The sequence below is a fragment of the Pleurodeles waltl genome, chromosome 11 (assembly GCF_031143425.1).
Source record: "Pleurodeles waltl isolate 20211129_DDA chromosome 11, aPleWal1.hap1.20221129, whole genome shotgun sequence".
Lineage (NCBI taxonomy): Eukaryota > Metazoa > Chordata > Amphibia > Caudata > Salamandridae > Pleurodeles > Pleurodeles waltl.
In genome coordinates, this window is record NC_090450.1 from 589822053 (window position 1) to 589839921 (window position 17869).

Consider the following 17869-nt stretch of genomic DNA (forward strand, 5'->3'; position numbering starts at 1 on the left):
TTGATCCTGGTCCTCAGAATTAAGTTGTGATAGGACTGCCCCTACTCCTAATTCAGATGCATCAGTTTGGACATAGAATTTTTTAGAGTAACAAGGGCTTTTCAGGACAGGTGCAGAGCACATCGCCTGCTTCAGCTCCTCAAAAGCTTTCTGACAGTTTGCTGTCCATAATACCTTTTTAGGCATTTTCTTGGATGTGAGGTCATTAAGAGGGGCTGCAATGGAGCCATAGTTCTTAATGAACCTCCTGTAATACCCAGTGAGGCCTAGGAAGGCTCTCACCTGAGTCTGAGTGGTAGGGGGAACCCAATCAATAATTGTTTGGATTTTCCCCTGTAGTGGTGCAATCTGTTCCCCACCAACAAGGTGTCCCAGATAAACCACCTTCCCCTGCCCTATCTGGCACTTTGAGGCCTTGATAGTGAGGCCTGCCTTTTGCAGAGCCTCCAAAACTTTCCATAGGTGGACCATGTGATCATCCCAGCTGGAGCTAAAGACAGCTATATCGTCCAAATATGCTGCACTGAAAGCCTCCAGCCCTTGCAGGACTGTGTTCACCAACCTTTGAAAAGTGGCAGGTGCATTTTTCAACCCAAAAGGCATTACAGTAAACTGGTAATGGCCTCCAATGGTTGAAAATGCAGTTTTAGGTTTAGCATCTTCTGACAATTTGATCTGCCAATACCCTGCAGTCAAATCAAAAGTGCTTAGATACTTGGCAGATGCCAGTGTATCTATGAGCTCATCTGCCCTGGGTATAGGGTGAGCATCAGTTTTGGTTACCAGGTTGAGACCTCTATAGTCTACACAAAACCGCATTTCCTTCTTTCCATCTTTGGAATGGGGTTTTGGTACAAGTACCACAGGAGAAGCCCATGGACTTTCAGAGTGCTCAACCACTCCTAGTTCTAACATTTTCTGTACCTCTTGCTTTATGCAGTCCCTGACATGGTCAGGCTGCCTATAGATCTTACTTTTGACAGGTAAACTGTCTCCAGTATCTATAGTGTGCTCACACCAAGAAGTGGTACCTGGCACAGTAGAGAAGAGTTCAGAGAATTGATCTAGGAGGTTTATGCAATGGTCTTTCTGCTCAGCAGTAAGACAATCAGCCAAAACTACACCTTCCACAAGAGCATCTTGTTCTGTGGAAGAGAAGAGATCAGGTAGAGGATCACTGTCTTCTTCCTGTCCCTCATCAGTTGCCATGAGCAGGGTGAGATCAGCCCTGTCATAGTAGGGTTTCAGGCGATTGACATGGAGCACCCTAAGGGGACTCCTGGCAGTGCCTAAGTCAACTAAATAGGTGACTTCTCCCTTCTTTTCAACAATTGTGTGGGGACCACTCCATTTATCTTGGAGTGCTCTTGGGGCCACAGGCTACAAGACCCACACTTTCTGCCCTGGTTGGTACTGAACCAAAACAGCCTTCTGATCATGCCATTGCTTCTGGAGCTCTTGGCTGGCCTGAAGGTTTTTACTGGCCTTTTTCATATACTCAGCCATCCTTGATCTGAGGCCAAGTACATAGTCCACAATATCTTGTTTAGGAGCTTTTAAAGGTTGTTCCCAACCCTCCTTTACAAGTGTGAGTGGACCCCTAACAGGGTGTCCAAAAAGAAGTTCAAAGGGACTGAAGCCCACTCCTTTCTGGGGTACCTCACTGTAGGCAAAAAGGAGGCATGGTAACAGGATATCCCATCTCCTGCGGAGTTTTTCAGGGAGACCCATAATCATGCCTTTGAGAGTTTTGTTAAATCTCTCCACCAGTCCATTTGTTTGTGGATGATAGGGTGTAGTGAACTTGTAAGTTACACCACACTCCTTCCACATGGCCTTTAAGTATGCAGACATGAAATTGCTTCCCCTGTCTGATACTACTTCCTTTGGGAAGCCCACCCTGGAAAATATTCCCAGGAGGGCCTTTGCCACTGCAGGTGCTGTAGTGGTCCTTAAAGGAATAGCTTCAGGATATCTTGTGGCATGGTCCACTACCACCAAGATAAACCTATTGCCTGAAGCAGTAGGAGGGTCAAGGGGGCCAACTATGTCAACCCCTACCCTTTCAAAGGGAACCCCAACCACAGGCAGTGGGATAAGGGGTGCCTTTGGGGTGCCACCTGTCTTGCCACTGGCTTGACAGGTTTCACAGGACTTACAAAATTCCTTTGTGTCCTCAGACATCCTAGGCCAATGAAACAAGGGAACAAGTCTGTCCCAAGTTTTCATTCGTCCCAGGTGTCCAGCTAGGGGAATGTCGTGAGCAAGAGTTAGGAGGAACTTTCTGTACTCCTGAGGGGTCACTAATCTCCTGGCAGCTCCAGGTTTAGGATCCTTTGCCTCAGTGTACAAGAGATTGTCCTCCCAGTAAACTCTGTGAGAGTCACTAACATCCCCATTAGCCTGTTTGACAGCTTGCTGTCTGAGACCCTCTAATGTGGGACAGGTTTGCTGTGCCACACTCAGCTCCTCCCTGGCAGGCCCCCCTTCACCCAAAAGCTCAGCAGTGTCTGCTTCCAGCTCCTCTGGTGTAGGTTCTGCACAGGGAGGGAATTCTTCTTCCTCAGAAGTTGAATCCACTGTAGAGGGAGGGATAGTAGGAAGTGGTTTGCTTCTACTAGCCCTAGCTTTAGGGAGCACCTTGGCCATTGTTCCAGGATCCAAGCTTCCCTGTCCTTTTTGCTTTTTGGCCTGAGCCCTTGTCAAAGCAAAAATATGCCCTGGGATGCCCAGCATTGCTGCATGGGCCTCCAACTCCACATCTGACCAAGCTGATGTCTCCAAATAATTTCCTAGTAGACAGTCTACAGGTAAATCTGTGGCTACCACAACTTTCTTTGGACCAGTAACCCCCCCCCAGTTGAGATTAACAACAGCCATGGGGTGGCTAAGTGTGTTGTTGTGAGCATCGGTTACTTAGTACTGGTGACCAAGTAGGTGTTGTTCAGGGTGGACCAGCTTCTCTATGACCATAGTCACACTGGCTCCAGTGTCCCTGTAGGCCTGAACCTCAACACCATTTATTAGGGGTAGCTGCTTGTACTTATCCATATTAAGGGGACAAGCAACTAAGGTGGCTAAATCAATAGCCCCCTCAGAGACTAACACAGCCTCTGTGGCCTCCCTAACAAGGCCAACCCCAACTAAGTTAGCAATAGTGAGCCCAGCTACTCCCTTGGATTGGCTATTAGTAGGTTTGCTCCCACCACCACTGCTATTAGTAGGGACACTAGGGGTAGCAGTAGGGGTTGTAGTGGTAGGAGGCTTGGTGCTTTTCTTTGGACAACTGGGATCTGTTGTCCAATGGCCTTTTACTTTACATAAATAGCACCATGGTTTCTTTTCTTTGTTTTGATTAAAGGAGGATTTGGACCCACCACCCCCACCAGAGTGTTTTTGTGGGCCTGATGAAGACTCATTTTTAGATTTGCCCCCACCCTTGTCAGAAGACTTACCATCCTTCTTTTTGTTGCCATCTTTGTCACCCCCTGTATGAACTTTTCTGTTCACCCTTGTTCTGACCCATTTGTCTGCCTTCTTTCCCAATTCTTGGGGAGAGGTCAGATCAGAGTCCACCAAGTACTGGTGCAACAATTCAGACACACAATTATTAAGAATATGCTCTCTCAGGATCAAGTTATACAGGCTGTCATAATCAGTAACTTTACTGCCATGTAACCACCCCTCCAAGGCCTTCACTGAATGGTCAATGAAATCAACCCAGTCTTGTGAAGACTCCTTTTTTGTCTCTCTCAACTTTATCCTGTACTGTTCAGTGGTTAAGCCATAACCATCCAGGAGTGCATTCTTAAGAACTGTAAAATTATTGGCATCACTTTCTTTCACAGTAAGGAGCCTATCCCTACCTTTTCCACTAAATGATAGCCATAGGATAGCAGCCCACTGCCTTTGAGGGACATCCTGTACAACACAGGCCCTCTCAAGTGCAGCAAACCACTTGTTAATGTCATCCCCCTCCTTATAAGGGGGAACTATCTTGTGCAGATTCCTGGAATCATGCTCTTTTGCAGGATGACTATGGGGAATACTGCTGCTGCCACCATGGGTTTCTAAACCCAGTTTCTGTCTCTCCTTCTCTACTTCTAAGGTCTGTCTATCCAAATCCAGCTGTTGCTTCTTGAGCTTCAGTCTGGTTTGTTCCACTCTCAATCTATTGAGCTCCCTTTCTAACAATCTGTCATCAGGGTGGGTGGGAGGGACATGCCTTGAAACAGAAGTATGGTGAGAATGGACAGAAGGAGACCTGTCCCTTACAGAGGGCACCCTAACAGCTTGGCTAACAGAAACATCAGTACCACTGTGGTGTGAATAAATGCTTTTGCTATGATGTGAGACAACACTATTTGTATGGTGTGGCTCTTCATCATTACCAACTATGCTAGACTGTCTAGTAATGGGCAGGCTAGGAAGTTTCTTTCCTGAATCTTTTCCTGGGGGAGTCCCTGGATCAGATTGGGAACCATTAGCTACTTTTTCTACAGATGGGGCACTTCTAGCCTTATCCTGTTCTCTAAGCATGTTAAGTAACAGTTCCAAGGAAGGATTCTTCCTTACACTCAAACCTCTCTCTACACAGAGACTCCTTGCTCCTTTCCAGCTAAGGTGGTCATATGCAAGTTTGGACAGATCAACATTTTGGCCTGTGCCAGACATTTTTAGAGAGAGTTAAAGTGATAGAAAAAGAGAAAAAAAGTTTGTCAGAGCTTTTAGAAAGACAGAGAAAAAAAACTTTTAAAACTTTTTAGAACTTTTTAGAAAGTTAGAAGTACTTTTCAGCACTTAGAAGAGAGTGAAAAGAGGAAATGCAAAACTTTTTGGCTATGTGCATATACACTCAACTTGTTTTGTATATTTTTCTCTTATGAAAAGTACAATGACAAGAGTGGTAAGTAGTCTCAAAGCACTTATCCCACCGCTGCACAACCAATGCAGGAGGCTGGACTGGCTTGTAGTGAGTACCAAGGGGTACTTGCACCTTGCACCAGGCCCAGTTATCCCTTATTAGTGTATAGGGTGTCTAGCAGCTTAGGCTGATAGATAATGGTAGCTTAGCAGAGCAGCTTAGGCTGAACTAGGAGACGTGTGAAGCTACTACAGTACCACAAGTGTCACTTGCACAATATCATAAGAAAACACAATACACAGTTATACTAAAAATAAAGGTACTTTATTTTTATGACAATATGCCAAAGTATCTTAGAGTGTACCCTCAGTGAGAGGATAGGAAATATACACAAGATATATATACACAATAGCAAAAATATGCAGTATAGTCTTAGAAAACAGTGCAAACAATGTATAGTTACAATAGGATGCAATGGGGACACATAGGGATAGGGGCAACACAAACCATATACTCCAAAAGTGGAATGCGAACCACGAATGGACCCCAAACCTATGTGACCTTGTAGAGGGTCGCTGAGACTATTAGAAAATAGTGAGAGTTAGAAAAATAACCCTCCCCAAGACCCTGAAAAGTGAGTGCAAAGTGCACTAAAGTTCCCCTAAGGATAAAGAAGTCGTGTTAGAGGAATAATGCAGGAAAGACACAAACCAACAATGCAAAAACGATGGATTTCCAATCTAGGGTACCTGTGGAACAAGGGGACCAAGTCCAAAAGTCACAAGCAAGTCGGAGATGGGCATATGCCAAGGAAATGCCAGCTGTGGATGCAAAGAAGCTTCTACTGGACAGAAGAAGCAGAGGTTTCTGCAGGAACGAAAAGGGCTAGAGACTTCCCCTTTGGTGGACGGATTCCTCTCGCCGTGGAAAGTCGTGCAGAAGTGTTTTCTCGCCGAAAGAACGCCAACAAGCCTTGCTAGATGCAAATCGTGCGGTTAGCGTTTTTGGATGCTGCTGTGGCCCAAGAGGGACCAGAAGGTCGAAAATTGGACCAGGAGGTAGAGGGGACGTCGAGCAAGACAAGGAGCCCTCTTAGCAGCAGGTAGCTCCTGGAGAAGTGCCAGAAACAGGCACTACGAGGATGCGTGAAACGGTGCTCACCCGAAGTTACACAAAGGAGTCCCACGTCGCCGGAGACCAACTTAGAAAGTCGTGCAATGCAGGTTAGAGTGCCGTGGACCCAGGCTTGGCTGTGCACAAAGGATTTCCGCCGGAAGTGCACAGGGGCCGGAGTAGCTGCAAAAGTCGCGGTTCCCAGCAATGCAGTCTAGCGAGGTGAGGCAAGGACTTACCTCCACCAAACTTGGACTGAAGAGTCACTGGACTGTGGGGGTCACTTGGACAGAGTTGCTGGATTCGAGGGACCTCGCTCGTCGTGCTGAGAGGAGACCCAAGGGACCGGTAATGCAGCTTTTTGGTGCCTTCGGTTGCAGGGGGACGATTCCGTCGACCCACGGGAGATTTCTTCGGATCTTCTAGTGCAGAGAGGAGGCAGACTACCCCCACAGCATGCACCACCAGGAAAACAGTCGAGAAGGCGGCAGGATCAGCGTTACAGAGTTGCAGTAGTCGTCTTTGCTACTATGTTGCAGTTTTGCAGGCTTCCAGCGCGGTCAGCAGTCGATTCCTTGGCAGAAGGTGAAGAGAGAGATACAGAGGAACTCGGCTGAGCTCTTGCATTCGTTATCTAAAGTTTCCCCAGAGACAGAGACCCTAAATAGCCAGAAAAGAGGGTTTGGCTACCTAGGAGAGAGGATAGGCTAGCAACACCTGAAGGAGCCTATCAGCAGGAGTCTCTGACGTCACCTGGTGGCACTGGCCACTCAGAGCAGTCCAGTGTGCCAGCAGCACCTCTGTTTCCAAGATGGCAGAGGTCTGGAGCACACTGGAGGAGCTCTGGACACCTCCCAGGGGAGGTGCAGGTCAGGGGAGTGGTCACTCCCCTTTCCTTTGTTCAGTTTTGCGCCAGAGCAGGGCTAAGGGGTCCCCTGAACCGGTGTAGACTGGCTTATGCAGAATTGGGCACATCTGTGCCCAAGAAAGCATTTCTATAGGCTGGGGGAGGCTACTCCTCCCCTGCCTTCACACCATTTTCCAAAGGGAGAGGGTGTAACACCCTCTCTCAGAGGAAGTCCTTTGTTCTGCCATCCTGGGCCAGGCCTGACTGGACCCCAGGAGGGCAGATGCCTGTCTGAGGGGTTGGCAGCAGCAGCAGCTGCAGTGAAACCCCAGGAAGGGCAGTTTGGCAGTACCAGGGTCTGTGCTACAGACCACTGGGATCATGGGATTGTGCCAACTATGCCAGGATGGTATAGAGGGGGCAATTCCATGATCATAGACATGTTACATGGCCATATTCGGAGTTACCATTGTGAAGCTACATATAGGTAGTGACCTATATGTAGTGCACGCGTGTAATGGTGTCCCCGCACTCACAAAGTCCGGGGAATTGGCCCTGAACAATGTGGGGGCACCTTGGCTAGTGCCAGGGTGCCCTCACACTAAGTAACTTTGCACCTAACCTTTACCAGGTAAAGGTTAGACATATAGGTGACTTATAAGTTACTTAAGTGCAGTGTAAAATGGCTGTGAAATAACATGGACGTTATTTCACTCAGGCTGCAGTGGCAGGCCTGTGTAAGAATTGTCAGAGCTCCCTATGGGTGGCAAAAGAAATGCTGCAGCCCATAGGGATCTCCTGGAACCCCAATACCCTGGGTACCTCAGTACGATATACTAGGGAATTATAAGGGTGTTGCAGTAAGCCAATGTAAATTGGTAAAATTGGTCACTAGCCTGTTAGTGACAATTTGAAAGAAATGAGAGAGCATAACCACTGAGGTTCTGATTAGCAGAGCCTCAGTGAGACAGTTAGTCACTACACAGGTAACACATTCAGGCACACTTATGAGCACTGGGGCCCTGGTGAACAGGGTCCCAGTGACACATACAACTAAAACAACATATATACAGTGAAAAATGGGGGTAACATGCCAGGCAAGATGGTACTTTCCTACAAAGGTAAAAAAAAGTTGTTTTGCAAACGAAATAGCAGCATTACAAGGATCATTCTGTTGGTGTCTATGTAAAGAGAGGATCTCATGGATAGTGCCTTTATTCCATTTTTGTTCGTAATGGATGAGTAGAGACTATCGCTGACGTAGCTCTGTTGATATTCCATATATTGTTGAAGAATAGAGTCAATGTATACACCCAGTCTTGAGTGGATAGAGGTTATACCAGAGATTTTTGGTCCGCTATGTGGTGGGAAACCACTTTCCGGATTATTTTGAACATAACCAGAAGGTTGCCATCCTTGGGCAATCAATGTAAAGATATTATTTTTATTCCTCTGCCAGCAGTCTTTTTGCATATCAGTAATTAGTCTACAATTCAGTTTCTGATGTACGTCTTCAGAAAGACCTGACAGATTTTCGTTAATGGCTTTCATCATTCATTTGTGGTAGACCTTCTGTAAGGTAATTCTCCGTCTTTGGGAATGCAATGTAGGAAGCAAACGTTTTCATTTTTGAATGCTTTGGCGCTGTCTTTCTACATAATTGTTTCCGATTTATTGTAGTAGACATACTTTTATTTCAAGTTCTTCTACCATGATTTTACAGACTATTTTGATGAAATTGCTTGGTTGTGAGATTAATGTAAATGTAGATCTGGATTTGAGGTTGATTTTTTGGGCTGTGACTTGTCTATACCAAGTTATTGTGCCATTTGCTCTACTTTTGTAGTGAGTCATAGGTAATGGAAACATATCTTTTAGGTCCCCTGAAGATAGTATGCTGTTTGGTGGTAAATGCGAAAGTGCATTTTGTGAGAAGGTAGCCTCTTTCTAGCCTTGTTACCCCCACTTTTGGCCTGTTTGTGAGTGTATGTCAGGATGTTTGTCACTGTTTTCACTGTCTCACTGGGATCCTGATAGCCAGGCCTCAGTGCTCATAGTGAAAACACTATGTTTTCAGTATGTTTGTTATATGTCACTGGGATCCTGCTGGTCAGGACCCCAGTGCTCATAGGTTTGTGGCCTATATGTATGTGTCACTGGGACCCTGTCACACAGGGCCCCAGTGCTCATAGGTGTGCATGTATATGTTCCCTGTGTGGTGCCTAACTGTCTCACTGAGGCTCTGCTAACCAGAACCTCAGTGGTTATGCTCTCTCATTACTTCCAAATTGTCACTGACAGGCTAGTGACCATTTTTACCAATTTACATTGGCTTACTGGAACACCCTTATAATTCCCTAGTATATGGTACTGAGGTACCCAGGGTATTGGGGTTCCAGGAGATCCCTATGGGCTGCAGCATTTCTTTTGCCACCCATAGGGAGCTCTGACAATTCTTACACAGGCCTGCCACTGCAGCCTGAGTGAAATAACGTCCACGTTATTTCACAGCCATTTTACACTGCACTTAAGTAACTTATAAGTCACCTATATGTCTAACCTTTACCTGGTAAAGGTTAGGTGCAAAGTTACTTAGTGTGAGGGCACCCTGGCACTAGCCAAGGTGCCCCCACATTGTTCAGAGCCAATTCACCGAACTTTGTGAGTGCGGGGACACCATTACACGCGTGCACTACATATAGGTCACTACCTATATGTAGCTTCACAATGGTAACTCCGAATATGGCCATGTAACATGTCTATGATCATGGAATTGCCCCCTCTATGCCATCCTAGCATAGTTGGCACAATCCCATGATCCCAGTGGTCTGTAGCACAGACCCTGGTACTGCCAGACTGCCCTTCCTGGGGTTTCTCTGCAGCTGCTGCTGCTGCCAACCCCTCAGACAGGCAGCTGCCCTCCTGGGGTCCAGCCAGGCCTGGCCCAGGATGGCAGAACAAAGAACTTCCTCTGAGAGAGGGTGTGACACCCTCTCCCTTTGGAAAATGGTGTGAAGGCAGGGGAGGAGTAGCCTCCCCCAGCCTCTGGAAATGCTTTGTTGGGCACAGATGTGCCCAATTCTGCATAAGCCAGTCTACACCGGTTCAGGGACCCCTTAGCCCCTGCTCTGGCGCGAAACTGGACAAAGGAAAGGGGAGTGACCACTCCCCTGACCTGCACCTCCCCTGGGAGGTGTCCAGAGCTCCTCCAGTGTGCTCCAGACCTCTGCCATCTTGGAAACAGAGGTGCTGCTGGCACACTGGACTGCTCTGAGTGGCCAGTGCCACCAGGTGACGTCAGAGACTCCTTGTGATAGGCTCCTTCAGGTGTTAGTAGCCTTTCCTCTCTCCTAGGTAGCCAAACCCTCTTTTCTGGCTATTTAGGGTCTCTGTCTCTGGGGAAACTTCAGATAACGAATGCATGAGCTCAGCCGAGTTCCTCTGCATCTCCCTCTTCACCTTCTGATAAGGAATCGACCGCTGACCGCGCTGGAAGCCTGCAAACCTGCAACATAGTAGCAAAGACGACTACTGCAACTCTGTAACGCTGATCCTGCCGCCTTCTCGACTGTTTTCCTGCTTGTGCATGCTGTGGGGGTAGTCTGCCTCCTCTCTGCACCAGAAGCTCCGAAGAAATCTCCCGTGGGTCGACGGAATCTTCCCCCTGCAACCGCAGGCACCAAAAAGCTGCATCTCCGGTCCCTTGGGTCTCCTCTCAGCACGACGAGCGAGGTCCCTCGAATCCAGCGACACCGTCCAAGTGACCCCCACAGTCCAGTGACTCTTCAGCCCAAGTTTAGTGGAGGTAAGTCCTTGCCTCACCTCGCTGGGCTGCATTGCTGGGAACCGCGACTTTGCAAGCTTCTCCGGCCCCTGTGCACTTCCGGCGGAAATCCTGTGTGCACAGCCAAGCCTGGGTCCACGGCACTCTAACCTGCATTGCACGACTTTCTAAGTTGGTCTCCGGCGACGTGGGACTCCTTTGTGCAACTTCGGCGAGCACCGTTTCACGCATCCTCGTAGTGCCTGTTTCTGGCACTTCTCCGGGTGCTACCTGCTTCAGTGAGGGCTCTTTGTCTTGCTCGACGTCCCCTCTCTCTGCAGGTCCAATTTGCGACCTCCTGGTCCCTCCTGGGCCCCAGCAGCGTCCAAAAACGCCAAACGCACGATTTGCGTGTAGCAAGGCTTGTTGGCGTCCATCCGGCGGGAAAACACTTCTGCACGACTCTCCAAGGCGTGCCGGATCCATCCTCCAAAGGGGAAGTCTCTAGCCCTTGTCGTTCCTGCAGTATTCACAGTTCTTCAGCCTAGTAAGAGCTTCTTTGCACCAACCGCTGGCATTTCTTGGGCATCTGCCCATCTCCGAGCTGCTTGTGACTTTTGGACTTGGTCCCCTTGTTCCACAGGTACCTTCAGACAGGAATCCATCGTTGTTGCATTGCTGATTTGTGTTTTCCTTGCATTCTCCCTCTAACACGACTATTTTGTCCTTAGGGGAACTTTGGTGCACTTTGCACTCACTTTTCAGGGTCTTGGGGAGGGTTATTTTTCTAACTCTCACTATTTTCTAATAGTCCCAGCGACCCTCTACAAGGTCACATAGGTTTGGGGTCCATTCGTGGTTCACATTCCACTTTTGGAGTATATGGTTTGTGTTGCCCCTATCCCTATGTTTCCCCATTGCATCCTATTGTAATTATACATTGTTTGCACTGTTTTCTAAGACTATACTGCATATTTTTGCTATTGTGTATATATATCTTGTGTATATTTCCTATCCTCTTACTGAGGGTACACTCTAAGATACTTTGGCATATTGTCATAAAAATAAAGTACCTTTATTTTTAGTATAACTGTGTATTGTGTTTTCTTATGATATTGTGCATATGACACTAAGTGGTACTGTAGTAGCTTCACACGTCTCCTAGTTCAGCCTGAGCTGCTTTGCTAAGCTACCATTATCTATCAGCCTAAGCTGCTAGACACCCTATACACTAATAAGGGATAACTGGGCCTGGTGCAAGGTGCAAGTACCCCTTGGTACTCACTACAAGCCAGTCCAGCCTCCTACATTGGTTGTGCAGTGGTGGGATAAGTGCTTTGAGACTACTTACCACTCTTGTCATTGTACTTTTCATAAGAGAAAAATATACAAAACAAGGTCAGTGTATATACACATAGCCAAAAAGTTTTGCATTTCCTCTTTTTCACTCTTTTCTAAGTGCTGAAAAGTACTTCTAAACTTTCAAAAAAGTTCTTAAAAGTTTAAAAAGTTTTTTCTTTCTTTCCAAAAAGTTCTGAAAACTTTTTTCTCTTTGTCTATCACTTTAACTCTCTCTAAAAATGTCTGGCACAGGCCAAAAAGTTGAACTGTCCAAACTTGCATATGATCACCTTAGCTGGAAAGGAGCAAGGAGTCTCTGCATAGAGAGAGGTTTGAGTGTAGGGAAGAATCCTTCCTTAGAACTGTTAATTAATATGCTTAGAGTACAGGATAAGGCCATAAGTGCCCAATCTGTAGAAAAAGTAGCTAATGGTTCTCAATCTGATCCAGGGACTCCCCCAGGAAAAGGTTCAGGAAAGAAACTTCTCAGCCTGCCCATTACTAGACAGTCTAGCATAGTTGGTACAGAGGTTGAATCACATCATACTGATGATGTGCTCTCACATTATACTGGTAGCCAAGCTGTTAGGGTGCCCTCTGTAAGGGACAGGTCTCCTTCTGTTCATTCCCATCATACCTCTGTATCTAGAAATGTCCCTCCCACCCACCCTGATGACAGATTGTTGGAAAGGGAGCTCAATAGATTGAGAGTGGAGCAAACCAGACTGAAGCTCAAGAAGCAACAGCTGGATTTGGATAGACAGTCTTTAGAAATAGAGAGGGAAAGACAGAAAATGGGTTTAGATACCCATGGTGGCAGCAGCAGTATTCCCCATAGTCATCCTGCAAAAGAGCATGATTCCAGGAATCTGCATAAGATAGTTCCCCCTTACAAGGAGGGGGATGACATTAACAAGTGGTTTGCTGCACTTGAGAGGGCCTGTGCTGTACAGGATGTCCCTCAAAAGCAGTGGGCTGCTATCCTATGGCTATCATTTACTGGAAAAGGTAGGGATAGGCTCCTTACTGTAAAAGAAAATGATGCTAACAATTTCCAAGTTCTTAAGAATGCACTCCTGGATGGTTATGGCTTAACCACTGAACAGTACAGGATAAAGTTCAGAGAGACCAAAAAGGAGTCTTCACAAGACTGGGTTGATTTCATTGACCAGGCAGTGAAGGCCTTGGAGGGGTGGTTACATGGCAGTAAAGTTACTGATTATGAAAGCCTGTATAACACAATCCTGAGAGAGCATATACTTAATAATTGTGTGTCTGATTTGTTGCACCAGTACCTGGTAGACTCTGATCTGACCTCTCCCCAAGAATTGGGAAAGAAGGCAGACAAATGGGTCAGAACAAGAGTGAACAGAAAAGTTCATACAGGGGGTGACAAAGATGGCAATAAGAAGAAAGATGGTGAAAAATCTCAAGATAAGCATGGGGATAAGGGTAAAACCAAAGATCCCACTTCAAATCTTAAACACTCTTCAGAGGGTGGGGATAAAACAAAGTCTTCCTCTTCTTCCCAACCTGCACACATTAAAAAGCCTTGGTGCTTTGTGTGTAAAAACAGAGGCCATAGGCCAGGGGATAAGTCCTGTCCAGGTAAACCCCCTGAGCCTACCACCACTAATACATCAAGCTCTAGTGCCCCTAGCAGTAGTGGTACTAGTGGTGGGACTGCTGGCAACAGTCAAGCAAAGGGTGTAGTTGGGTTCACTTATGGGTCCATAGTGGAAACTGATGTAATCAGTCCCAAGACAGTTTCTGTCACACCTAGTGGCACTGGCCTTGCCACACTGGCTGCTTGTCCCCTTACAATGGATAAGTACAGGCAGACAGTTGCAATAAATGGTGTTGAGGCCTTGGCCTACAGGGACACAGGTGCCAGTTTCACTTTGGTGACTGAAAACCTAGTGCCTCCTGAACAACACATCATTGGACAACAGTATAAGATTATTGATGTCCATAACTCCACTAAGTTTCTTCCCTTAGCTATAATTCAGTTTAGTTGGGGTGGAGTTACTGGCCCTAAGCAGGTGGTGGTATCACCTAGCTTACCTGTAGACTGTCTCTTAGGTAATGACCTAGAGGCCTCAGGTTGGGCTGATGTAGAGTTTTATGCCCATGCAGCCATGCTGGGCATCCCTGAGGAATTGTTCCCTCTCATTTCTACTGAAATGAAAAAGCAAAGGAGAGAAGGCCTGAAAACTCAGGATCCCTCTCCATCAACAGGTAAAAAGGGTATCACAGTATCCCCTAACCACCCTACCATTCAGGATACCATTCCTGTGGTGGGAGAAACCTCTCCTGGGGTGGCACCTGTTCCAAGGGAATCATCAGCTGGCATAGCTGGACTCCCTGAGGTAGAAGTACCTCTCTGTGGGATAACTAACATTGGTGACAAAAAGAACACCATTTTAGTTAACATGGAGCATCCCTCCAACCCTCCCAGAGAAACTTTAGTGCAGAAACCCTGTACTGCCTCACAACACTTAGGACAGCATCCCTGCCCTAGTGTGGAGCTCATAGGACAGCATCCCTGCCCTGCTCCAACTCAAGAGAAACAGCATCCCTGTTCTCTCTTCCAGCCAGATGGACAAAGTTTTTGCCCAGCTATGGCTTTTCTGAGACAGCATCCCTGTCTGGCATTTCCATCACTACAAATAGGTTCAGTGGACAATTCCCACTGCTCTAAACTAAAACTTACTGATAGAAACTCTGAAAATACATCTTCACATTGTTGCTTAGCTAAAAAACTTCAAACAGGGTGGTTTACATCCCCACAGGGAAGTAACCATATAGTGGATGATAAAGGGAGTAACCAGTCTATTGCAGAGCTACTCTCTACTTATCACCACTTAGACAATAAAGTCTCAACTGGCCAAGGTTAGCCTTATTGTCCTTCGTTTGGGGGGGGGTTGTGTGAGAAGGTAGCCTCTTTCTAGCCTTGTTACCCCCACTTTTGGCCTGTTTGTGAGTGTATGTCAGGATGTTTGTCACTGTTTTCACTGTCTCACTGGGATCCTGATAGCCAGGCCTCAGTGCTCATAGTGAAAACACTATGTTTTCAGTATGTTTGTTATATGTCACTGGGATCCTGCTGGTCAGGACCCCAGTGCTCATAGGTTTGTGGCCTATATGTATGTGTCACTGGGACCCTGTCACACAGGGCCCCAGTGCTCATAGGTGTGCATGTATATGTTCCCTGTGTGGTGCCTAACTGTCTCACTGAGGCTCTGCTAACCAGAACCTCAGTGGTTATGCTCTCTCATTACTTCCAAATTGTCACTGACAGGCTAGTGACCATTTTTACCAATTTACATTGGCTTACTGGAACACCCTTATAATTCCCTAGTATATGGTACTGAGGTACCCAGGGTATTGGGGTTCCAGGAGATCCCTATGGGCTGCAGCATTTCTTTTGCCACCCATAGGGAGCTCTGACAATTCTTACACAGGCCTGCCACTGCAGCCTGAGTGAAATAACGTCCACGTTATTTCACAGCCATTTTACACTGCACTTAAGTAACTTATAAGTCACCTATATGTCTAACCTTTACCTGGTAAAGGTTAGGTGCAAAGTTACTTAGTGTGAGGGCACCCTGGCACTAGCCAAGGTGCCCCCACATTGTTCAGAGCCAATTCACCGAACTTTGTGAGTGCGGGGACACCATTACACGCGTGCACTACATATAGGTCACTACCTATATGTAGCTTCACAATGGTAACTCCGAATATGGCCATGTAACATGTCTATGATCATGGAATTGCCCCCTCTATGCCATCCTAGCATAGTTGGCACAATCCCATGATCCCAGTGGTCTGTAGCACAGACCCTGGTACTGCCAGACTGCCCTTCCTGGGGTTTCTCTGCAGCTGCTGCTGCTGCCAACCCCTCAGACAGGCAGCTGCCCTCCTGGGGTCCAGCCAGGCCTGGCCCAGGATGGCAGAACAAAGAACTTCCTCTGAGAGAGGGTGTGACACCCTCTCCCTTTGGAAAATGGTGTGAAGGCAGGGGAGGAGTAGCCTCCCCCAGCCTCTGGAAATGCTTTGTTGGGCACAGATGTGCCCATTTCTGCATAAGCCAGTCTACACCGGTTCAGGGACCCCTTAGCCCCTGCTCTGGCGCGAAACTGGACAAAGGAAAGGGGAGTGACCACTCCCCTGACCTGCACCTCCCCTGGGAGGTGTCCAGAGCTCCTCCAGTGTGCTCCAGACCTCTGCCATCTTGGAAACAGAGGTGCTGCTGGCACACTGGACTGCTCTGAGTGGCCAGTGCCACCAGGTGACGTCAGAGACTCCTTGTGATAGGCTCCTTCAGGTGTTAGTAGCCTTTCCTCTCTCCTAGGTAGCCAAACCCTCTTTTCTGGCTATTTAGGGTCTCTGTCTCTGGGGAAACTTCAGATAACGAATGCATGAGCTCAGCCGAGTTCCTCTGCATCTCCCTCTTCACCTTCTGATAAGGAATCGACCGCTGACCGCGCTGGAAGCCTGCAAACCTGCAACATAGTAGCAAAGACGACTACTGCAACTCTGTAACGCTGATCCTGCCGCCTTCTCGACTGTTTTCCTGCTTGTGCATGCTGTGGGGGTAGTCTGCCTCCTCTCTGCACCAGAAGCTCCGAAGAAATCTCCCGTGGGTCGACGGAATCTTCCCCCTGCAACCGCAGGCACCAAAAAGCTGCATCTCCGGTCCCTTGGGTCTCCTCTCAGCACGACGAGCGAGGTCCCTCGAATCCAGCGACACCGTCCAAGTGACCCCCACAGTCCAGTGACTCTTCAGCCCAAGTTTAGTGGAGGTAAGTCCTTGCCTCACCTCGCTGGGCTGCATTGCTGGGAACCGCGACTTTGCAAGCTTCTCCGGCCCCTGTGCACTTCCGGCGGAAATCCTGTGTGCACAGCCAAGCCTGGGTCCACGGCACTCTAACCTGCATTGCACGACTTTCTAAGTTGGTCTCCGGCGACGTGGGACTCCTTTGTGCAACTTCGGCGAGCACCGTTTCACGCATCCTCGTAGTGCCTGTTTCTGGCACTTCTCCGGGTGCTACCTGCTTCAGTGAGGGCTCTTTGTCTTGCTCGACGTCCCCTCTCTCTGCAGGTCCAATTTGCGACCTCCTGGTCCCTCCTGGGCCCCAGCAGCGTCCAAAAACGCCAAACGCACGATTTGCGTGTAGCAAGGCTTGTTGGCGTCCATCCGGCGGGAAAACACTTCTGCACGACTCTCCAAGGCGTGCCGGATCCATCCTCCAAAGGGGAAGTCTCTAGCCCTTGTCGTTCCTGCAGTATTCACAGTTCTTCAGCCTAGTAAGAGCTTCTTTGCACCAACCGCTGGCATTTCTTGGGCATCTGCCCATCTCCGAGCTGCTTGTGACTTTTGGACTTGGTCCCCTTGTTCCACAGGTACCTTCAGACAGGAATCCATCGTTGTTGCATTGCTGATTTGTGTTTTCCTTGCATTCTCCCTCTAACACGACTATTTTGTCCTTAGGGGAACTTTGGTGCACTTTGCACTCACTTTTCAGGGTCTTGGGGAGGGTTATTTTTCTAACTCTCACTATTTTCTAATAGTCCCAGCGACCCTCTACAAGGTCACATAGGTTTGGGGTCCATTCGTGGTTCACATTCCACTTTTGGAGTATATGGTTTGTGTTGCCCCTATCCCTATGTTTCCCCATTGCATCCTATTGTAATTATACATTGTTTGCACTGTTTTCTAAGACTATACTGCATATTTTTGCTATTGTGTATATATATCTTGTGTATATTTCCTATCCTCTTACTGAGGGTACACTCTAAGATACTTTGGCATATTGTCATAAAAATAAAGTACCTTTATTTTTAGTATAACTGTGTATTGTGTTTTCTTATGATATTGTGCATATGACACTAAGTGGTACTGTAGTAGCTTCACACGTCTCCTAGTTCAGCCTGAGCT